Here is a 24,888-nt window from a genome sequence, read left to right as displayed (position 1 = left end):
TTTGCCTTACTCTTACTTAATTGCAAAATAAACAGCTCCCATGGTGATCTGTAGTGCAGGCCAGCATTTGTGTCTATGTGGAGGAAAAAGGATGACTTTTGCACTTTGCCTCTGCCAATAATAGCCACATGAGTAATTAAACTTCAACAAACTTAGTAATTAAATAATAGAAATTTTTTTTAGAGATCACCTTGGGGAAAAGAAAAGGAGAAAAATGATGTTTCTTTAAAGTCTCAAAACAGAAACAATTATCTTATTTTTTAATCAAATATTGTACTATTCCACCAAAAACTCTGATTAGCAACCCTTGCTCTACTGCAAAAATCTGGTTTAAGTTTCTCAGATTGTATGCAGATAGAATTATATTTTTCTTAATAAACATGTGAAATAAGCAAAGCAATCTAAATTTAAAAATGTACCGAGGGTCTTCTCAATAACTTTTCCATATGGTAGCCAGGAGTGATGTTTTTCTTGTTAGAAATTTATGGGAAATATTCTTGGGAGCCTATTTTTCCTTAAGAAATGAGCTGAATGTTTGTGTTCTCCCCAGATGTATATACTGAAACAGAGATCCTAATGTGCTTGAAGGGGGGCCTTTGAGAGGTAATTAGATCATAAAGGCAGAGCCCTTATAAATGGCATTAGTGCCCTTATAAGAAGAAGCCAGAAAGTTAGTTACCTCTCTGTCTGCCGTGTGGAGGCATAGCAAGAAGATGACCCTCTGTAAACCAGGAAAAGAGCCCTCACCAAGAACTCAACCATAATAGCACCCTGAACTCAGCCTCTAGAACTGTGGGAAATTATTGTTTAAGCCACCCAGTGTATGGTAATCTGTAGCAGTCTAAACTGACTAAGAAATATCAATGTAAAGCCTACAAATATCAAATATAACTTTATTTTATTTATTTATTTATTTATTTATTTATTTATTTTTCATAAACTGTTTATAGAGACAGGGTCTCACTATGTTGCCCAGGCTAGTCTTGAACACCTGGCCTCAAGCAATCCTCCTGCCTCAGCCTCCCAAAGTGTTGGGATTACAGACATGAGCCACCATGCCCAGCCAAAATATAACTTTAAAGGGAGAGAGATGAAGTAATAAAGAGAAACTTTTGAAACACAAAATTTCTGTTAAAGTAAAATAATTGCTGGGCACGGTGGCTCACGCCTGTAATCCCAACACTTTGGGAGGCTGAGGAGGGCAGATCACCTGAGGTTGGGAGTTCGAGACCAGCCTGACCAACATGGAGAAACCCTATCTCTGCTAAAAATACAAAATTAGCCAGGCATGGCGTCACATGCCTGTAATCCCAGCTATTCGGAAGGCTGAGGCAGGAGAATCGCTTGAACCCGGGAGGCGGAGGTTGCGGTGAGCTGAGATCGCACCACTGCACTCCAGCCTAGGCAACAAGAGTGAAAGTCCATCTCAAAATAATAATAATAATTTTAGTAGAGTGAAGAAGAAAATTCTAATAAAACGGTCTAATAAAAAATTATGTTTTAGGCCCAGTACAGTGGCTTACACCTGTAATGCCAGTACTTTGGGAGGCCGAAGTGGGCAGATCGCTTGAGGTCAGGAGTTTGAGACCGGCCTGGCCAACATGGTGAAACCTCATCTCTACTAAAAATACAAAAATTAGCTGAGCATGGCGGCGCGTGCTTGTAGTCCCAGTCACCCGGGAGGCTGAGGCAGGAGAATCACTTGAACACTGGAGGTTGCAGTGAGCTGAGATTGCGCCACTGCACTCCAGCCTGGGTGACAGAGCGGGACTCCATCTCAAAAAAAAATTATATATATATAAAATCTCTTCACATACTTGAGGGAAAGAAAATGAGACTAAAGGCTAAATCAAACATAATATAATAAGAATATTATGGGATTCTTCTAGTCTGGGGCGAATTTTTCTTTTCCATTAAGGCCTATATAAGACTTTTAATTTATACCTAAAAATATTTTTTAAAAATTCTAACTTGAGGTCCAAACAAAACAAATGACCCATCAAATCAGTCTTGAGATTTCAGTGCCAATGCAGTTAGAAGCTAGAGAAGGTAGAGAGAGTGAAATTGGGAGACAAGTCATTTATCTACTGTTCATGTAAAACTCAGAAAATCGTATTTTCCCATCTATAGTTGAAAATTCATTTACTTACTACAACTAGGAAAGATGTTTAAGATAATTAAAACTAACAAATGTCACAATTTTTATTAGTTTGCTGAATGCTTTTAGATTTATTATGTATATTCCTCAGACATAGACAACAGATCGTGTAAAATATAATTAAGCTTTTTCTAAACCAGCCAAGATTGTCATTGTCATAATTTTGTATTGTATCATAAAGTCTATAGTAGCCATCAGGCCGAAAGGGAATTTCAGTTCTGAGATATTTCCTTTTATAAACCTTTTATCTTTGCTGCTTTATTTTAGAATACATATCTTTAAAACTTACTAAGAAGGGTCTTTACCAGGGTAAACCATGAATTTGCCAATATTTCATCATTTTAACCTATAAAATATGAATTCCTCCTGGTTTAACCTAACACAATCAAAGATTGAGTCAAAAGCTGAAGAACTTTTTCATCAACTGTCTTTACCAATACCCTTTGACATTTACAGAACCCTTACCATATTCAATGGTATGAAATGCAGGACATGCTGAACCACGTTTCTCCCTCCCTACATTCAGTCAAATGATTCCTTCTTTCCTTAATCCATACTTGCCTGGAGCTCATGCTCTTGTTTCCCATTACCACTATAAAGAGATAATAGAGCTATGCCTCTCGTAGAATGTCATCCTTCCCCGCTGGCTTCTCTGGCAATATAACTTGTTAAATTCCCTATCTCTGATTTACTGTCATCAGAATTCCACCTGTTGCTTTGTATTGAGTTAACATTTAGTACACTGTGAGAAAAAATTGTTGGAATTTTGAATCATTGCATTTTAGAGCTGGAAGTAATCTTAGCAATCGCTTAGGCCAGTCCTCCTATGGTGGTTGTTGCCAGCTGCCGATTCCCTCTGCCAGCCTCATTTTCACCCAGTCCTCCCTGATGCTGCCAATGTACTTTGGGGATGGACCTGACTTAGCAGTGGAGGTTATCTCATTGACTCAGAAACCCAAGTCTAAGTTAATTAGCACAGCCAGGTCTGTGTCATTAGGGTGGCTATTATAGGCTGAATTGGGTCCTCCCAAAATTCATTTGTTAATGTCCTAACCCCTAGAATCTCAGAATGTGACCATATTTGGGGAGAGGGTCTTTAAATAGGTTTTTAGGTTAAAATGAGGTCATCTGGGTGGGTCCTATTCAAATATCCCTGGTGTCCTTATGAGAAAAAGAGATTAGGACTCAGATAAACTCTGAGGGAAGACCATGTGAGGGCACAGGGAGGAGAAGATGGCAAGATGGCCATTTACCAGTCAGGGAGAGAGGCCTCAGAAGAAACTGACCCTGTTGACACTTTGATATCCATCTTTTACCTTACAGAACTGTGGGAAAACAACCTTCTGTTGTTTAAGCCACCAGTCTATGTGGTACTTTATTATGATGGCAGCACTAGCAAACTAATACGATGGGACTGAGCATTGGAATAAGACCCATTCGGGCCATTATGTGACCCAATGAGTCTTCAGAGTTATTTAGGCCAGTTAGGGCCAAGTTTTCTGTTACTTACGGTCTCTGTTGTATGTGATGTTACCAACCTCTTCCTTTTACACAGAGAAGCTGAGCCTTCTTCAAATTTAAACATAGATTACAGAATTTGAAATAATTATCTTTTCTCAAAGATTGAGGGTATATGCATAATTGGTAGAAATAGTACAGTCATCTCTTGGTATCTGTGGGAGACTGGTTCTAGAACTCACCCTTCCACCCCATCCCACCCCAGAGGACACCAAAACTCAAGTCCTTTGTATAAAATGATGTAGTAATTGCATATAATCTATGCACATCCTCCTGTATAAATCATCTCTATTAAGTGTATCACCTAATACAATGCCTACACATCACTTCATTCATGTGGAGTCAACATAGTCCTCAGAGCACGGCAAATTCAAGTTTTGCTTTTTGGAACTTTGCAGAATTATTTTTCCCTAATATTTTCTTTTCTTTTTTTTGTTTTTGAGATGGAGTTTCGCTCTTGTTGCCCAGGCTAGAGTGCAATGGCGCAGTCTTGGTTCACTGCAACCTCTGTCTCCCAGGTTCAAGTGATTCTCCTGCCTCAGCCTCCTAAGTAGCTGGGATTACAGGCGCCTGCCACCATGTCCAGCTAATTTTTGTGTTTTTAGTAGAGAAAGGGTTTCACCATGTTGTGTAGGCTTGTCTCAGACTCCCGACCTCAGGTGATCCACGCGCCTTGGCCTCCCAAAGTGCTGGGATTATAAGCGTGAGCCACAGTGCCCAGCCTTCCTTAATATTTTCAATCCACAGTTGGTTGAATCCACAGATGCAGAAGCCACAGATACAGAGGACTGACCATCCAGGTAAACAGTTTCATGACGAGAATGAAGAAAACATTCACTCTTATCTCTGATCAATCCAGAGAGGCTAAAGTGAGGAGAACTGGAAGTATTGGGAAAGGCAAAAAAATCTGAAAATTAGCTCCTTGTGTCAGTAAGTCAATACTAGTATCCCCTTTTCCAGTTTTATCTTTAGCCTCCTTAGCAGGGGCTTGCCTTATCCAGTATTTAGCCCTGGTATTTCTTTCACTGCCTACTGCTTACAGTTCTCCAGGCTTCTGTGCTGCTTCATACATTCTTGCACCTGGGAGTAGCCCATGTGCACTTCTGTCCATATTTGAATGCCTCAGTTTTTATATTCATATTCTTCCATCACTAGTAATAGATAATTACGTTTTCAAAGCAGCTCCCACATTTTAAGTGCTTAAGACATGTTTTATGAGAACGTAGACTGTGCTGCTCCTCTGTATAGAAAATTCATATTCATCATTTGGTGAAGTGGGAATTTTACCATGGTTAGCCACTTTAAACTTCTTGACAGCTTCAACCACTGTATCTCATTTACATTAACATTTTGTCCTAGAAAATGGAAAAAGTTACATTAAGATATTCTCATTTCATACATTCTGAAGCATGCTTCTTGAATGAATTCTTTCTTCGAAATCTTGGCAAGCTAAATTACGAGTAGAGATTGTCAAATTTAAATGTTGATTTTAAAGAGTATGCTATGAGTATAACGAGAGCAGAGAAATCTTCCAGAGCCTCAAACTGTGCCTGGCATGTAATACATGACAAATAAATACTCACTAAGTAAATATTTACTGAATGAATGATTGAGATAGAATTTGTGATATATTTATGCATTGCAAGTTGCTGAATAATTTTATCTTAAAAATTACCTCTCAGGCCCATTTAATGTTGAACCTTCAAAATTTCAAATTAATATATATGATAGCAAATGATAAGCTGTGCTGTCAAAGTTGGTGGTTTGTGTATGGGATGTTATCATTTGACTTACCAGTTAGTGACAGAGTTGGACAGATAGTAAGACTGCCCTCATTCTGGATATTATGCCACCATGTTTTGGGATACCATGATGCAAGGAACCTATAGAAAGCATCATTTTCTTCCTGAGGGTGGGAGGAGCAATTAGTGCTACAGTTTATCTAAATTGCTACAGAAGTCTTCTTTCACATGGACACATCACTTTCTGGACACCCTTCCATATGCTGTGACTCAAATCAATAAAATCAATAGGAGTTTCACAGTTGGCTTGTAAAATGTCAAACCTATGACTTCTGAAGTTTTCCAAGTTTGCTGTGGAGCCACACTGTTGAGTACTCTTTTTTTTTTTTTTTTTTTTTTTGAGACAGGGTCTCGCTCTGTGGCCCAGGCTGGAGTACAGTGGTACCATTACAGCTTGCTGCAGCCTCTACCTCCCAGGTCCAACTGATCCTCCCACTTCAGCCTCCTGAGTAGCTGGGACTACAGAAGTGTGCTACCACACCCAGCTAATGCTTGTATTTTTTCTAGAGATACGGTCTCACTATGTTGCCCAGGCTGGTCTTGAACTTCCGGGTTCAAGTAATCCACCTGCCTCGGCCTCCCAAAGTGTTGGGATTACAGGCGTGAGCCACTGCACCTAGCTGAATACATATTTAAGTGAAAGTGAAAAATCCGTATACTTCTGTGTTAGAAAAAACCTTTAGATCTTTGAGGTGTTTTTTTTTTTTTTTTTTGAATAAATTAAGCATAGTCAAAATCCTGCTACTATTTTTGTTTGGATTGCTTTTATTCTTCTCATGATTTAGGTTTGGTTTTACTGTTTGTTTGTTTGTTTGTTTGAGATAGGGTCTCACTCCATCGCCCAGGTTGGAGTGCAATAGTACAATTTCGGCTCACTGCAACCTCTGCCTCCTGGGTTCAAGCTATTCTCCTGCCTCAGCCTCTCAAGTAGCTGGGATTACAGGCATGGGCCACCACACCCTCTAATTTTTGTATTTTTAGTAGAGATGGGGTTTTATTATGTCAGCCAGGCTGGTCTTGAACTCCTGGCCTCAATCGATCCGCCTGCCTCGGCTTCCCAAAGTGCTGGGATTACAGGCGCCAGCCACCGAGCCCAGCCGTGAGTTAGTTCTTTGTTGTTGTTGCTTGAATGGCTTTAAAACTTGAATCATTTCGGGGTTTAATTTGCTTACTACCTTAAAGATACAATTGGCATTACATCTAAATATATGGCCATTCCTTCATTATGGTCAAGATCTTGAAATCAGAAAATTATCATTTTATTTGTGTCAATTTACTTGATCATTCATACTTTTCTAGAAACCATAGTCTGTAACTGGATATGAATATTCTAGACACTGCAGTTCTGAATTTCTGAATTATGGGTTTAAAATTCTAAAAATTCAGCACCCCAACCTTTAAAGTTAGCCAAGAGTAGTCACTGATGCACGGGTTGATTTTATATTTTAATAGTACTCAATGTCTTCTTTCTTTATGCTAGAAACAAAAGAATTCCTTTGAAAAGAATTGACACCTTGATCAAAAGCTGAAAAGGAAAATGCATTCAAGTTTCATTCAACAACATCCATGTTTCTTTGCTCCAGCTCAGTTTTCTTGACCTACTTGTGTGTATCCAGTGCCACTTTTGCACAAAGATTTAAAGACTGATTAAAAAGAACTTGTCCTCTTTTTAAAGTATAACTAGCATGGATTCAAAAGTATGTCAGGTGGGCACAGTGGTTCATTCCTGTAATCCCAGTACTTTTGGAGGCTGTGTTGGGAGAATCACTTGAGGCCAGGAGTTCAAGATCAGTGTGGGCAACATAGTGAGACTCCCGTGTCTAAAAAAGAATATTTTTTAAAAAACTAGCCTGTTGTGGTGGTGCGCACCTATAGTCCTAAAATGCATCATGTGGCAGCTGACCCATATTTTTCTCCTGCACCTCAGTGTTCACATAACAAAGTGAATTTATTCTCACAGCCAAATTTTACTAACTGCAACTGTGAAAGGAAAGGCTCCTTTTTGATTTTCATGTTTTAAGAACTATAGTCATTGAACCATTTCCATATTAAATTGCATGGTAAGCAAGGCATCTTCAGTTTTAGACCATGAAGAAGATGCTGACAAATTACTATGTATTTCCATTGTTTCCCTGGGGCAATAGTTTCTGATCCAACCACTATTGTCACTTGGGATCTCTGAGCTCTAAGAAGTTAAATGAGACTAGAACAGTGTCAGTGGGATTTTGATACCAACAAGAAGCCATCACATATTTCGGAAAGTGCACATAAACTTTCCCATAGATTCTGGGAAACTTCCCTCCAGGATCATTAAAAAAAATTCACCTCCAAGATTTTAAAAAATCTCTTCATTTGTTGTCTCCCTATCACTTACAGATTTGGGATTTAGTTGACATGCCAGAGGCAGCCTGCCAAATCTTGTGACTCAGACATATGACACTTCTGCTGGGAGTACAGACAGGTGGATACAGACCTGACCTATTTGCTTTGTTCTGGGGTTTCAACTATAGCACCCATCTGGTTGTTGGAAAATGATGCCATTTGCATCTTTTACAGAAATGTTTGTGGATTCAAGGTACTTTTGAAAAAGGAAAGAGAACAAACCTCAAATCAAATAAGCTGTGTGATGGCCACTTGAAACTGAAAAATCTGCTTTAGGGGTGATCTGAGTCAGTGTTCTCCCCGCACTGTGCCTCAGAACCACCTGGAGGGCTCCTACAACATACAGGTATGGGAGCCCCATTCCTAAAGATTCTGAATCATGGACCCAACCATTTCCTTTCTAGGAGGGCAGCATAAGATATTTTACATTTCACCTGATGACTTTTTATATATTGTTTTAATTGTTCATGTTTGTAAATTATCTTTTTTATAATTTGAAAAGCATTTGTCCTCAATGTGGTCTTTCCTAACCACACCATACTTGCCAGTAGTTATAGTTTTATTATGGATCCCCAAAATGCCTGCCCACACCAAAACAAATCAATGTACAGTTTTAAATATATTGAACTGGTATTATAAACCTGATAAAAACGAATTCAAAAGCCTTGCTCTGCTGTTGTAAAAATTTAGGTAAGTTCTATAACCTCTCTGAGCCTCAGATTCAATTGTGAAATGGGGACTTTAAGAATGTACTTACTTTTTGAGATTGGGTGAAAATTAAATTATATGATCCATGTCAGTTTTATATAGTGGGTATTCAAACATGGTTTTTAGTCATCAGCTACCTTAATCCCTCTTCCTGGACTAACAATACGAGGTCATTTACAACATGTTGAATTCATTTATTTACATCATTTTCATGTAAATATGTGGGTTTCTTCATTAAAAATGTAAAAAATATATGTACACTTTTTGAACAGAGTATAGCAGTCTGAACTCTAAGGCAAATAGGAATTATATTACACAGGATTTTTTCTGGTTAACGAATGTTCTCTGATTTTTTTCTGCTAGCTTTTCCTTATCACCTGCTGTTTCCATACCCATCTTTATTCACTGGTGTTTATTTATATATAACCACAGCTTTCACAGCTTCACAAAACTCAAATAACGTTTCAGTGGGTGGTGCGTTTAGAAAGGAGACAGATGGATTTGGGATAATCATGAGTCTTTGTTGTTGCTAATGATACCATTTCAGGCCTGCTAGAAACATATACAGTCCAGGGACTGAAATGAAACAAGGAAACAGATAAGTTATACTAATATAATATGTGCTGTGGTTTTGGTACTTTATAATTTTCCTGTATACTGTGCCTCATTAAAAAAAAGTTAACATTGTTATTTAGCATTCTCCTGACCAGGCATGGTAGTTCATGGCTGTAATCTCAGCACTCTGAGAGGCCAAGGCAGGAGGATCACTTGAGACCAGGAGTTTGAGACCAGCCTCGGCAACGTAGTGAGACCTTGTCTCTAGGAAAAAAAAAAAAAAAGTACATTTAGTACAATAAAATAAAAATTTTTTAAAGCATTCTCCTGCCAGCTCTGGAGTCTTGGAGTCCCTTGGGGGTGGACCAGCAGCATCCAGCATCACCTGGAAACTTAGAAATCCAGAATCTCAGCTGCCTTCTCCCCAGCTGCTAAATCAAAATTTGCATTTAAATAACATGCCTGGCCTAGCACCAAGGCTCACACCTGTAATCTTCCTTTAGGAGGCCAGGGTTGGAGAGTCACTTGACACCAAGAGTTCAAGACCAGCCTGGGCAACACAGTGAGACCCCATCTCTAAAATGCGTGTGTGTGTGTGTGTGTCTGTGTAAAATATTAACAGCTGGTTTGGATGAACTACACAGTTTGAGAAGTTCTGACCTAGGGAACAGTTAAGTCTTTGACTTACCGGGTACAAAAGATGACTGTCTTGAGATGTCTTTTAATTTAATTGTGGCTGTATTCAACCACAACATTTAGAATAAGTTTATACAACTCTTGATGGTGCACAATGCTAGCTAGCTGCCTTTTTGTTGCCTTTGGAAACACTGCAATGCATTCATTGGAATGACAGTAGGCAGAAGTATTTTCTCTTTACCACACTTGTTTCAAGAAATTGAGGCTTTATTGCTCTGAAAACCTCTACATTCTATGCAAAACTGTGAAATGTTTCTGAACCAGTAATACAGGAGATCAGATTGTTGAAGGATCTACTTCCATTTCTATTTATTTAAAAGTTTATGGAGCTCAGATGAGTTTATTCATTACTCTGTCACTTGGTTTATCACTCAGCTAAGACCTACTAGCTGCTGTAAGTTTTTGATCAATATGCAGCTTTAGATCATTTTTAGTCATATATTGTTAAATTTATACTAATCATGGGTTGTTTGTTAAAAACCTAGAAACTAGAGAAACACTAATGGCAAAGAACAAGATATCAGTGAGGACCATTAATATGATACTTCTCTAAGCTGATTTCAGACTGATCCTCTCTATATCCATAAGATGCAGTTACCAAACCGAACTCTTAAAAAACAGATCCAAATATACTCATTGATTCAAAAATCAAAGTTAAACATAGAACTATCATAAGGATTATGGCCACCATGACTATTCATACATTAGACACCTCTACTTACACAATGTGTCATTTGCAGGGAGGTGCTTACGACTTCTGTGATCACATCATTAATAAACAAAACACAAATTAAAACAGAACAGTTGATTTTCCCTTAGTGGAAAATGTAAAAATTCCAAAAACCAGTTTATGAAATCATTTATTAATTTTCGATTCTATAACAGTTAAATTTTATCTACATTTTTGCCTTAAATGCTTCTGAAAAATAAGCATGATATAGCTTCTAAAATTTGTTGATAAGCTTTCTTTCATAAATAAAGCAATCTAATAACATATCTCTTATTAAATGAGAAAAGAGTAAAAATGTGTTTATATGTGATGACCACAGTTAAGGTATATATAAGAGTTTTCTAATACAATATTAAATACTATGCCAACTTAAAATAAAACATTTTAACTTAAAACATCTTCTTTAGCATTTCATCTTTATTTTATCTACACAGCTGTGGTTAACGGGTCTCAGATGTACCTCTTTATTATTCTGTCACTGGTTTACCCTGTCTCTCTCACTCAGCCGAGACCAACTTTTATTACATTGTGTCTGAGTAAAGCAAAAAACTACATGCTAGTGTCAGAGAAATGATAACTTCTGTGTAAGTGCCTTAGCGTGTGTAACATTTAAGGCAAAGACACCCGTAGGTATTATGAACCCTGATTCAAAAAGGGTTACTTCGCACACTTACAGGTACTTTTTTTTTTTTTTTTTTTTGAGACGGAGTCTCGCTTTGTCTCCCAGGCTGGAGTGCAGTGGCGCAATCTCGGCTCACTGCAAGCTCCGCCTCCCGGGTTCACGCCGTTCTCCCGCCTCAGCCTCTCCGAGTAGGTGGGACTACAGGCGCCCGCCAACACGCCCGGCTAATTTTTTTGTATTTTTAGTAGAGACGGGGTTTCACCGTGGTCTCGATCTCCTGACCTCGTGATCCGCCCGCCTCGGCCTCCCAAAGTGCTGGGATTACAAGCGTGAGCCACCGCGCCCGGCGCTTACAGGTACTTACTACGTGTCAGACACTGTCCTAAGACTTAAAAAAAATCAATATATTTGATTTTCAAAAGAATCCTGTAAGATATGAGGTCATGTTATAAATGAGGAAACCAAGGCACAGAGAGGTCAAGTAACTTGACCGAGGTCACAGAGGCAATAAATTGCATAAGTGCCACAGAAAGTGACAATAAGTCACTCCTCATGATTACAGTATTCTACTGTATGGCTCTGCTAACCAAATCCAGTGCTCAAACCCCCTCCCAAGACATTTTAATATGTCTCCCTATGTCACCAGTGTCTCATGCTTCAAAAATAATTTTATTTTCCCTCTATTTCATTAACATTCTTTAGTGCATTTATTTTAGCCAGTTATTAGGAAAAAAAAAGAAATCTAATTTAAACTAATTCATACCAAGAGGGATTCAATTGTGGATAGATTCTGGCTTGACATAGTCATTGCACAGGTTTTCAACCTGAAAGGAGAACAATTGCTATTTTAAAGGAATGAATCTCAATTATAGTGGTTTTCAAAATTCAAGACAGTCAACTTTCACAGTCCAGCAGGAGGCTTCTAGATCCCCAAAATCCAGCCTCAAATACACAAAGTTCTGCTTTTCTGTGTGATGGCTGTGCATAAAATTTCATTTGGGAAAATAAAAGGGACTCTGCTGCCTAAAATACCAATAAATTGAACCACTCCTCTAATCCACTAGTCCAATGAACTCTCTGGCTCTTCTTTCCCTCACCTCCATCAGACACATTTCATGCGCTCCCCCCGCCCCCGCCCCCTTGATAAAGAAGCGCTTAGAGGCTCACAGAACAGAGCAGAATATCTCTGGGTTCAAAGAACTTCAGGAGGGATCCAGAAAGTACTTTTGAGTAGATGCGTTGAGCCTCTCAGTAATGTGAAAGCATGCTGCAGAGATCACCATCCCAGCAACAGGATTATTCTGTTTGGTATCTGTTGCCAACAGCCGCATTTCCCAGCATCTTGGACGCAAAAGGGGGTTTACTGACAAAGCAAAACTTTTACACTGGGCCTTACAGTCACAGGAAAATCACCAGCTACCTCAATGCATAGTCCCACGGTATCATTCCTCCCGTCACTCTTAGAAAAGGCCCAAGTCATCTGGGGGCCTGGACTCGCCTGCCCCAAGCAGGTGGCCCTTCTCCTGATTCCCTTAATTCTTCCTGGTAAAGGGCGGAAATTGTATCTGACACAATGTGCGCAACTTTGTCCTTTGCTGGAGTCAGGTTTCTGGTCATGGGTCAGATCACTCACTGCCTGAAGCAATTTCTTCCTCCACACCCAATAAATTCTTCAAGGAATCATGCAGGGATAGGTAGATTTCTTTAGGTACATATTTGTATTAATGAGAGCAGTTGGGAGCTGTCTTCCTGGTTCTAGTCAATGATTAACTTTTGAAGGCAGCCTGTTTGTGTGTGTGTGTGGTGTGTGTGTGACAGAAAGGACCCGTTTTAAGTGTTCCCACACAAAGTTATACATCAGTTTTTCTAATCAATGAATGACCTAACTACAAAGAGCTGAAGCTACCATTGAGCCAATAGTAAAGAATAAAATCCTACCGGCTGAGCGCAGTGGCTCACGCCTGTAATCCCAGCACTTTGGGAGGCCGAGGCAGGTGGATCATCTGAGGTCAGGAGTTCGAGACCAGCCTGACCAATATGGTGAAACCCCCATCTCTACTAAAAATACAAAATTAGCCGGGCATGGTGGTGCACACCTATAGTCCCAGCTACTGGGGAGGCTGAGGCAGGAGAATCCCTTGAACCCAGGAGGCGGAGGTTGCAGTGAGCTGAGATTGTGCCACTGCACTCCAGCCTGGGCATCAAGAGTGAAACTCTGTCTCAAAAAAACAAACAAACAAACAAACAAACAGAATAAAATCCTACCCTCCCAGAAATCTCTTATTGCCATAGAAATCACCAGATGTTTACCAGGGTGCTGCACTGTGGTCACCTAGGGGCTGAATACACTGTTTTCTACCTATTCCTTCAGCCTCTGGGAATCCACAGACCAATTCAATGACATATGCTCAGAGGAGTCAGTAATACAATTGCAGTTAGAGCTGTATTCACAATACATTTCTCAGAGAGAAAGCCTCAGTTCCTTTCTACTCATTTCTTACTGAGAATTTTCACTTTATACTTCTATGAGAGAGACATTAGTATACATGTTGGCCTGTGGTAAGGCACATTTAGCTGTGTATTTAATAAAGGTTCCAAATGTGTTTGGTAATTATTAAACACGTGCTCAGCGGCATCGCTGCTCTCTTAAATTTCAGTTCTTCATTTCATCTGACTGCTCAGACTCTGCTATTTGAGAGACAATCTTCAACTTTTTTTTTTTTTTTTAAGACGGAGTCTCACTCTGTCGCCCAGGCTGGAGTGCAGTGGCATGATCTCAGCTCACTGAAAGCTCTGCCTCCCGGGTTCACACCATTCTCCTGCCTCAGCCTCCAGAGTAGCTGGGACTACAGGTGCCCGCCACCACGCCCGGCTGATTTTGTTTTTGTATTTTTAGTAGAAACGGGGTTTCACTGTGTTAGCCAGGATGGTCTCGATCTCTTGACCTTGTGATCCGCCCGCCTCAGCCTCCCAAAGTGCTGGGATTACAGGCGTGAGCCACCACGTCTAGCCAACTATTAACCCAAACTCTGCATGAATCAATTCAGTATCTTCCCCAGACAAAACAGTACTTTCTCTGGATTCCCCATTTCTGTCCACATTTCTTTAAATAAATCCTTTTTCTAGGCTCTCAGAATTGCATTGTATTTCATTTACTTTTACAATATTTTCACAGTGTAATAGGTTTGATTTTACAAGACTATCCTAGACAACTGTTCCCCTTTTGGCATCATTCCAGCGACCTTGCAAGTATCAATGGTGGAACTGGCTTTCCTGGCTTCAGGAGTTCAGTCCAAATGGTTAGCCTTATATAAGTGATGGGTAATTGAACGTAAGAATTTATTACAAAAGTCAGCCTTGTGTGTATATATTAGTTAATTAGTCACACTAAACTATGAGTTAAAAAGTAGCAAATCAGGGCAAAATGCAGATAAAGAAAAAATCTAAGTAACAGTAGAGATTATTTTTTAACTGATAAATGATAACAATAATATAAGACTGAATTTCAGTAATTATCAATTACTGATTCACGTAACTATGATCTTCCTCAAGTGGACCAAATAGAAAACACACTTACTTCAACAAGTAGCAATTGATGAGCTCACTAAACCCAGGTCTGTGGACCACCTGTATCAGAATCACTGGCGATCTTTCTATTTTAGTTTACTTGATTTTGTTTTGCCCTATATTATTTTAAAAATTACTCAGTCATGAATAACCAGAACATGTGCAAGCTACTGAAGAATGATCAGAGATTCAAAGTTGCTGGCTTTAAGGATAGAGAAAGGGATCGTGAGCCAAAACTCAGTGAACTATATTGAGAGTAAAAATTGAAAAAGAGTTTGGGAAGAATATTGTGTCTTTTTTATGCCAATAAATGTTCATAAAGTTTCAAGTAATATGAGGATGAAAAATTGAGATTATATTTTCTCTAACTTGAATTTTTGTAGAAGTACTAGAAATACTGACATCTGTTGCACTAACGAAAATAATGTTTATGAACTATATTTAAGTTTTAGGTATCTCTTTCTAATTAAACAATTAATCTTTCTTTCTCTTTTTTTTTTTTGAGACGGAGTTTCACTTTTGTTTTCCAGGCAGGAGTGCAATGGTGCGATCTCAGCTCACTGCAAACTGCGCCTCCTGGGTTCAAGTGATTCTCATGCCTTAGCCTCCCAAGTAGCTGGGATTACAGGCATGCACCACCGTGCCTGACTAATTTTTGTATTTTTATTGGGGATGAGGTTTCACAATGTTGGTCAGGCTGGTCTCAAACTCCTGACCTCAGGTAATCCACTCACCTCAGCCTCTCAAAGTGCTGGGATTATGGGTGTGAGCCACCGCGCCCAGCCAACAATTAGTCTTCCAAGAAAAAATCATATTTGGGAATTATCTCTATTGTGTGATGATGTTAAAGGAAAGATGCCAATTCTACCATTTCTACATTTCTTGGGGGAAGAAATAGTTCAAAATCATTACAATAATATCCATGTGAAATTATCTTCATTAAACCATAGTAAGTAAATAAATAAGTAATAAAAAAATGAAAAAATAAGAAACGAGTGAGAAACACAGTATTCTCTTTAATCAAACAAAAAAAGATTTTAAAAGAATGTTCTGAGAAGACAATTCCATATATTTTTAAATCTATGGAGACATTGCCGTAGTCAATTTCCTTTGGAAAAGGAGGGAAGCTTAAAAACTTCAATATTACAGGAAAAGTTCGATATGACATCAGCACCCTATCCTGACAAGGCCAGTCTAAAAAAGTATCTTGCTCATTCTCTAACTTCTGTCACCACGAGCATATATTTAGCATTGCAAAATATGCATAAAATGACCAAGAAGCAGGCAAGAGTGCTAAGAAATTATTTTTTTCTGCTCTACAATGTCAAACTTAAAAATTCAACTTCTAGGCCGGGCGCAGTGGCTCACGCTTGTAATCCCAGCACTTTGGGAGGCCGAGGCAGGCGGATCACGAGGTCAGGAGATCGAGACCATGGTGAAACCCCGTCTCTACTAAAAATACAAAAAATTAGCCGGGCGTGGTGGCGGGCGCCTGTAGTCCCAGCTACTCAGAGAGGCTGAGGCAGGAGAATGGCGTGAACCCGGGAGGCGGAGCTTGCAGTAAGCCGAGATTGTGCCACTGCACTCCAGCCTGGGCGACAAAGCGAGACTCCGTCTCAAAAAAAAAAAAAAATTCAACTTCTAAAATTTTATTTTATTTTATTTATTTTTCTGAGAAGGGGTCACACTCTGTCACTCAGGCTGGAGTACAATGGCGAGATCATGGCTCACTGCAGCCTCAACTTCCCAGGCTCAAGTGATGTTCCCATCTCAGCCTCTGGAGTAGCTAAGACTACAGGTGCACACCACCATGCCCAGCTAATTTTCATACTTTTTGTAGGACAGGATCTTGCCATGTTGCCCAGGCTGATCTCAAACTCCTGGGCTGAAGCAATCCACCTGCTTTGGCCTCCCACAGTGCTAGAATTACAGGCATTAGCCACTGTGTCCAGTCCTAAAATTTTAAATAACTAAATTGAAACAATTTTTAATGAAAAATTCGGATTTATTCTTCTATGCCAGAATTTCAATCTATGACAATCCAGCTCTGACCATGAGTTCTGATGAATATTGGTTGTAATACTCTACCTGTTGGAATTTAGCCAAAATGTGTGTTTGATGTGCTTTTAATGCTTAGCCAGGCTTGGGAACCACTCATTTACTGAATATTTACACGTGCCAAATCCTGGGTAATCTGGCAATAGAAAGACAAACATCTGCACAAAGTTACCCAAGATAATTTATTAACTCCATTACCTGGCCTAGAGCTTGTGTTTGATATTGACTCACCCTTTTTGCAAGGGCAAGGCCGTTTTGTAATTGTAAACATTTAAACCAGTTTATTTTTTGAAGATGAGTAATAAGGATGAGGAAGATGTTTAGCACAATTGCATATTAAAATATTAGGAAACAGTGAAATACAAACATAGGAATAGATAGATCAGAGTCCAGAAATTGATCAATTGTATGAATTAAATGTATGATAAAGGCAGAATTTCAAATCCATAGGAGAAATATGGATTACTATTCTCAAACATTATGAATAGCTAGTCATCGAAGGGAAAACAAAAACAAACCTGAATTCCAATCTTACTCCATGCACACTCAAATAAAATCCATACATGTTACAACTTTAAATATAAAAAATAAAATTACGATATGACTGGAAGTTTTATACTTTGTGAAAATTCAGCAAGCTATACACTTAAGACATGTATATTTGTGTGATTATACATTAGCAGTAAAAATTTTTAATTTTGATAAAATGAGAAGTTATTTTTTAATTTTGGAGGAGAAAAGGCCTTTCAACTTTAATGAAAACTCAAAAAAAAAAACCGCAGAAAAATTGGTAAGTTTAAATTACATGCAAGTTTAAACTTTCTAAATGACATAAAAACACCATAAAATATAAAAAAACAAACATCAAATTGGGAAAACATACTAGCAAAACTTTTGACAGATTGTATCAGGCAGGGTCTAACCAGGAAATGAGAGAGCACTCTAAACACCTGAAACAAAGATAATCTAATAAAGGAATTGTTTTCAGAGGTGATGGAAGAGAAAAGAAGCAAAAAAGGGGTTGATAAGCCCTTTAGAAGTCATCAACAGCAGGTAGCCTCTCTGCCCCTAAACTGGAAGGAAAAAAGGAGGATGTAGTGTTCCCAGTGCCCAGGGCCCTGCTGGAGCCAAAACCACACAGCCCCCTCTGATGGCAGCAGAAGCCATAGGGAATATGCAGTGGATGTTAGAGATGCTGCTTGAAGTAGAGGATGGGGTGGAGTGCAAATGTCTCGGCTCTTTCCTCCCTCTTGACCTCTGTATTAGTTTCCTAATTGCTGCTATAACAAATTACTACATACTAGCTGACTTGGAGCAACACAAATTTATTTTTTTACAGTTCTGGAGATCAGAAATCTGAAATGGCTCTGACTGGGATAAAAACAAGATGTCAGAACTGCATTTCTTTCCAAGGCTTTAGGGAAGAATCTGTTTTCCTTGGCTTTTCCAGTTTCTTGAGGCTACCTTTCCTAGCTCCTCTTTCCTCTATTTTCAAAGGCAGCAATGGCCAGTCAAATCCTTCTCATGCTATCACCTTTTAAGGTCCCTTGTGATTACATTGGTACTCCCTGGAAAACCCAGGGCAATCTCATTTTAAGATCAGCTGATTTGCAAACATAATTCCATCCATAACTCAATTCTCTTTTGCTATGTAATACGATGTGTTCACAGGTTTCAGGGATTGGGAAGTAGGCATCTTTGAGGAAGCTGTCCTTGTGCCTTCCATACCCTCCAATCTCTCACCAGTGCCTCTCTTTGTCCAGATTCAACTGGAAGCCAACTGACTGGGAAAAGAGTCTGCAAGGGCCAGTGCTCCACACTCCAACTCCTGTCCCACACAAACCCAGGGGAAAGACAGGAATGGATCTAAGAGCAGATGGGTACGCAGAAAAATAACTAATATCCCTAGAATAAAGAGTTCTTAGAAATCAATGAAAAAATTATAACAAAAAAGACAAATGAGCCAAGGATATGTGCTGGCAGCCTGGCAATTTTTAGGCAAACATATGAAAATAGTATATATATGTAAAGATTCTCAACCTCCTTAATCTAAATTGAAACAATGAGCTATAATTTTTTTGTATCCTATGGGCTAAACTCAAAAGATTGTTAATATCCAGTTTCGATGACAGTATAGACTATTGAAAACAGTAACTGGTGAAACATTTTTGGAAGGCAATTTGGCAAAATATAATCAAAATGTAAATGTTTTTGGCTTTTGATTTAGTAATTCCACTTTTTTTTTTTTTAAAGATACGGAGCAGGGCTCTGTCACCCAGGCTGGAGTGCTGTGGCACTATCCTAGTTCATTGCAGTTTGAATTCCTGGGCTCAAGCAATCCTCCCACCTCAGCCTCCCAAGTAAATGGAATTACAAGCCACAGGCCACTGATTCTGGCCTGACTTAGAAATTCCACTTCTATGAAAAAAATCTCACACCCACAAGTGAGAAAAAGTTTATATAAAGATGTTCTTCGAGACAGTGTTTATGATACCAAAAAATAAAACAATTGGGATGTAATTCACATGTCCATTAATGTAGGATTGGTTATGGTTCAGTGAAACAATAAAATGCACCTTTTGAAGGAATGACCTGATATGGAAATAGAATGCACTGCATGGAAATATGTCTATTGTTAGGTGGAAAAAATTAAGTTGCAAGGCAGAATGCATAGAATAATTATAAACCATTTATATGTTAGGACATGAATAAAAGTTATGGTGAATGTAAATCAACCTGTTAGTAATGGTTGGATGGTAAACAGACTTGATAGCAATAACTTAAGCACACCCTTAAAATGACGCTGCATGGCAGACACACCTGAATGTGTGTTCTGATCTGGGGAATCCAGGAGGGGCAAACTGAGAGATTCATTCAGTGTGTATAAGGAACATCTGAACCCCAGCCCATCCCATAGAACATGGGCCATACAGGGGATCAAGGCCCCAAGTTTTGGGTTGAGTGAAGATTCCCAGGTGGAGGTTGTTAGGGGAAAGTGCTAAGTAGCAATGCTATATAAACTGCAACTTTTTGCAAGCAATTGCAGTTTTTCTGCCCAGCCCACTGCCACTGGACTGTAGATAAGGTGGTTCTCCTGCCCAGTCTGCTACCACTGGACTCTCTTCCCTGTATTTAAGCCCCCAATAAGACCCCATATCTCATTTGCCAGTTCTGGGTCTCTTCTTTAGCCTCTTCAACCTGGTGCCATCCCCATTGCAGTTGACAGGGGGTTGGCATGAAAATGGTCATTCTGAGATGTGGGATTCTTGGGACTTTGACTTTTTATTTTACATATTTTTGTATTGTTTGAATTTTGCACAACAAGCAATGTTTACATAAAATTTTATATCAGAAGAAGAGTATAAAATCGTGGACTGTGATTCATATATTTGTTTAAGAATTGGTCAAGCTTTTATTTATACTGGGGTAAATTTGGTTTAAATTTATCTCTACATAAAAAAATTAACTCTGAGTCATGGGTAAAACATTCTCCCCCTCAAGATGAATGAACGAATGAATGAATGAATGAATTAGTAAATAAGAGATTTTTTTCTCTCAGGCCTCTTGTTGACTGATGAATTTCTCTCTTACTAAATGTGTTTAAATTAGAGAGTTCCTCTTTTTCAGGATTCTCTGCCAAAAATGAAACTTTGTCCCTTTGTACTTTCAATTCGTGTCTCTACTAAGTATCCTGAAGTTCCTTTTCCTTTCATTTTGGTTTACATAATATCCAAATAGATCCTCATTAACTAACACTTTCATTTGGGGAAGAGAGATTAGTATGTAAAATGAACTCATATTAGAGATAGAAATTCCTCTACATCTGTTTCTCTTGGATAATATCATTTCCCTGAGCCTTGGAAAACTTCCAGTCTTTTTTTTTTTTTTTCGAGATGGAGTCTTGCTCTGTTGCCCAGGCTGGAGTGCAGTGGCGCAATCTCGGCTCACTGCAAGCTCTGCCTCCCAGGTTCACGCCATTCTCCTGCCTCAGCCTCCCAAGTAGCTGGGACTACAGGCACCCATCACCATGCCCGGCTAATTTTTTGTATTTTTAGTAGAGACGGGGTTTCACTGTGTTAGCCAGGATGGTCTCGATCTCCTGACCTCGTGATCCACCCGCCTCGGCCTCCCAAAGTGCTGGGATTACGGGAGTGAGCCACTGCACCCAGCCAACTTCCAATCTTTTAACACCACTCCTATGTGATCACAATATCTTTACGTTCTATAAAAGTTTTTTTGTTATTTTGTTTTGTTTTTTTGAGACAGAGTCTTGCTTTGTCTCTCAGGCTGGAACACCAATCATGGTTCACTGCAGCTTCAACCTCCCAGGATCAAGCAATCCTCCCACCTCAGCCTCCTGGGTAGCTGGGACTACAGGTATGTACCAACATACTTGTCTAATTTTTTTTTTTGTAGAGACAGGGTCTTACTCTGTTGCTCAGGCTGGTCTTGAACACATGGACTCAAGCAGTCCTCCTGCTTCAGCCTCCCAAAGTGTTGGGATTACAGGTGTGACCCACCACACCAGCCTAAAGGTTTTGTTTAATTGTTTATTCAGGTTCTGAAACATTCAATGCATCTCTGAATCCTGGGTTATTGTTTCTTACATGATTTAAAGCACACAGATAGCGACTAGATTTATAACCAGCAGGTCATGACACCTTAATATGTTTTGAGCAACACCTTGTAGCGTTGTTAACAGCCTGGCTTTCTTCACTCTTTGTATCCTTTTTTAGGGGTGAGAGGTAAGATTATAAAAATAAGGTGAGGATTTCATAGTGAAAAGAGAACATGCATATGAGTATAAGCACAGATACGTGTCTACGCGCAGAGAGGCCAGGCTGATGAAGCCCAGATTTCACTTGTCAGAAATGGCTATTCAGATGTAGACTATTGGGTAGGTAAGACTGTTCCAGCATTTCCTTCACACTATTGGCATTTATTTCACTACTCCTTCCCACTCAACAATTCTTAGAAAAAAATGTGACCTTGTAATAGGTAGCATATATTTATGTTGAATATATTTCCTCAACTTTTTTTTGAGATATTTCTAAGAATAGTCAGATACATAAAAATTGTCAAGCTTATTACTTGTTTAACAAGGGCTGTCTTCACTAAAAATGATAATGGGACACTAAGTTAAGCATACATTGTAATCTTATCTTGGCCAATTATCTCCAGCAAAAGTTTGTCACAGAGTGGAGTATCACTTATTTATAAGGCAGAAGAAAATTTTAATCTAATCACCATAGTAAGAATTCCTTGACGTGAAATCTTGAGGACACAGGGAAGAAATTTTGCTTTTTTTCTACTGTTGAATGTAGCATATAATTATTGAAAGCCTCTTTTATTCTAATAGCTAGAATGAATGTAAAGATAAGTAGGATAGAGTCCCAGTGTCTTAGTCTATTTAGGGTTGCTAAAAAGAAATACCTGAGGCTGGGTAATTTATAATGAAAAAAGGTTTATTTGGCTGACGGTTCTGTAGGTGGTATAAGAAGCATGGTGCCAGCATCTGCTTCCAGTGAGGGCTTCAGGATGTGTCCACTCATGGCGGAAGGTGTAGGGGAGCCAGGATGTTCAGAGATCACATGGTGAGAGAGGAAGAAAGGGCAGAGGGTGCTCTTTTTAACAACCAGTTCACTCATTACCTGGGGTGACACCAAGCCATCTTTGCCCCCATGACCCACACACCTTCCATTAGGCCCCTACCTCCCTCCTGGGATCAAATTTCAACATGAGCTTTGAGGGAGAAACATGCAAATTATAGTACCCAGTGTTTAAGGACATCACCCATGTAACAGGAAATGAAAGCTGCATGAAATTAGCTATATTATAAAAGAATATACTAGGAAGGGTATAAGAATGTGTTTTAAGAGGAACAGGAGAACACATTCAGGAGAGCAGTCATGTTGGTGGGGGTATGTGAGAAGTAAAATAGATGATTAACGTTGTGCTGTCATGAAATTTGGCTTTCTCTCTTAGACCATAAGCTCCATGAGGATAAGAATCATGTCTCCTTTATCACCTCTCTCCAGCCATCTACACAAGTACCTAGCACAATACCTGGCACGATGAATGTGGTCATCAATGAGTGAAGCAGGGAAAATACATTAGCATCAAGTGTCTAGTCTGTGTCAGGCCCTTTCCTGGTTGATCCGTATACAAACCACTGAAGAAGGATTCCTTTGCTCCTCCACTGACCTCTTTCTCTCCTCCTCCTTCCTTTTAAACAAAGGAAGAAATCACAGCTCAGGGAGTGAATTGACCTAAGATAGGCTGGAGCATCAGCTATGGAATTAGCCCTGAATTCTCACAGGCTCTGCCTCTGAATGGTTATGTGACCTTAGGCAAGTTAATTAATCCGTCTCAGCTTCCTGCTCTTTAAATGGGGTGATAATACTACCATTCATAGCATTGTAATGAAGGTCACATCAGATGAGGTGTATGAAGTGTCTAGGTCCATGCTTGAGACTTAAAATGGTCAGATGGTGTTAGCTGTTATTGACATTGTTGTCATTGCTAACATTGTCAAACTAGAAATAGTACTACCTCCTTCACTAATTTGTCTTAAGGAGTACATTGAGATTGTGTACTGTGAGAAAGCTTTGTCACCTTACAGTGGTCTCAGTAAGGCCCAAGATTATTCTGTGAAAATATATTTGGCAGTGAGGGAGGCTTAGGAGATCAAAGAGGTTACCTTTGTAGCGTTTACAAAACCAGTTAAACTGGATTGACAATCTAAGGATGGTGTTAAAGAGTAAGGAAAGACATAGTGTAAGATAGAGAAAAAGGATAAGAAAGGACAAAGTGAAAAAAGGATGAAGATTACAGCCTAGAAAATGGAAAGGGAAAAATGTAGCCCAAGTGTAACCTTATAAGTCCAAATCAGAGATATAACTATTGAGGGAGAAAAAGAGGGCATGGACCATTACAAAGAAGCAATTCCATACAGAAGAAGGTTGGCAGAGTGTGCAGGGGACTATTTAGAATGCCTCAGTTCCCTGGTTATGAAGTGGAAGTATTGGTATAGGCCTCGGGGGTCAGGAGGTTGAAGTGCACTCTAATTTACTTGATATTTAAATAAATGTGAGACACGGCAGATGATGGCTGGGCAGGTGTGGAGAGACAGGGAGGTTGAGACTTGCTTATGAGCCACATATAGAATGTGACGCAGTTGTGGGAGTGTTGAGACCTGGCCTGGAAACCTGAAGAACAAAATGTGAATTATCAGGAATAAGCAGAGAGAAACATCTTGGTGTATGACACTCTTTTGCTTTGGCAGGTATTTAATTTTGGGCACCAAGATAATGTCAGAACAGGTAGCTTAAAAGCTCCAGTATCGGATGGGATATAGCCCTTATTGTAATCTGTGCAGTTAAGGAAGTTAGACTGGGATATGAAATAAAATTTCCATTTATTATTTTGGAAATAATGTATGGCTAGGGCCAGGAATAAGTCCTTACTTATCAATAATAACATTGAACGTAAATGGACAAAACTCTCTAATCAAAAGACATAGATAGTGGCTAAATGGATATAAAAAAAACAAGACCCAGTGAACTATGTCTATAAGAAACATATTTCATCTATAAAGACACACATAGACTGAAAATAAAGGGATGGAAAAAGATATTCCATCCCAAAGGAGCCAAAAAAAGAGCAGGAATAGCTATACTTATACTAGACAAAATAGATTTCAAGACAAAATCCACAAAAAGAGAAAAAAGATGGTCATGATATAATGATAAAAAAGGTGAATTCAGCAAGAGGATATAACAATTGTAAATATATATGCACTCAACACTGCAGCACGCAGATATAGAAAGCAAACAATATTAGAGCTAAAGAGAGATAGACTCCAATACAATAATAGCTGGAGACTTCAACACCCAACTTTCAGCATTGGGGAGATCATCCAGACAGAAAATCAACAAAGAAACATTGAACTTAATCTGGACTATAGGCCAAATGAATCTAATTGATAGTTACAGAATATCTTATCCAATAGCTGAAGAATACACATTCTTCTCTTTAGCACATGGCTTATTCTCAAGAACAGACCATATGTTAAGCCACAAAACAAGCCTTA

This window comes from Nomascus leucogenys, chromosome 22a (assembly GCF_006542625.1).
Source record: "Nomascus leucogenys isolate Asia chromosome 22a, Asia_NLE_v1, whole genome shotgun sequence".
Classification (NCBI taxonomy): Eukaryota; Metazoa; Chordata; class Mammalia; order Primates; family Hylobatidae; genus Nomascus; species Nomascus leucogenys.
This window is presented reverse-complemented; position numbering follows the sequence as displayed.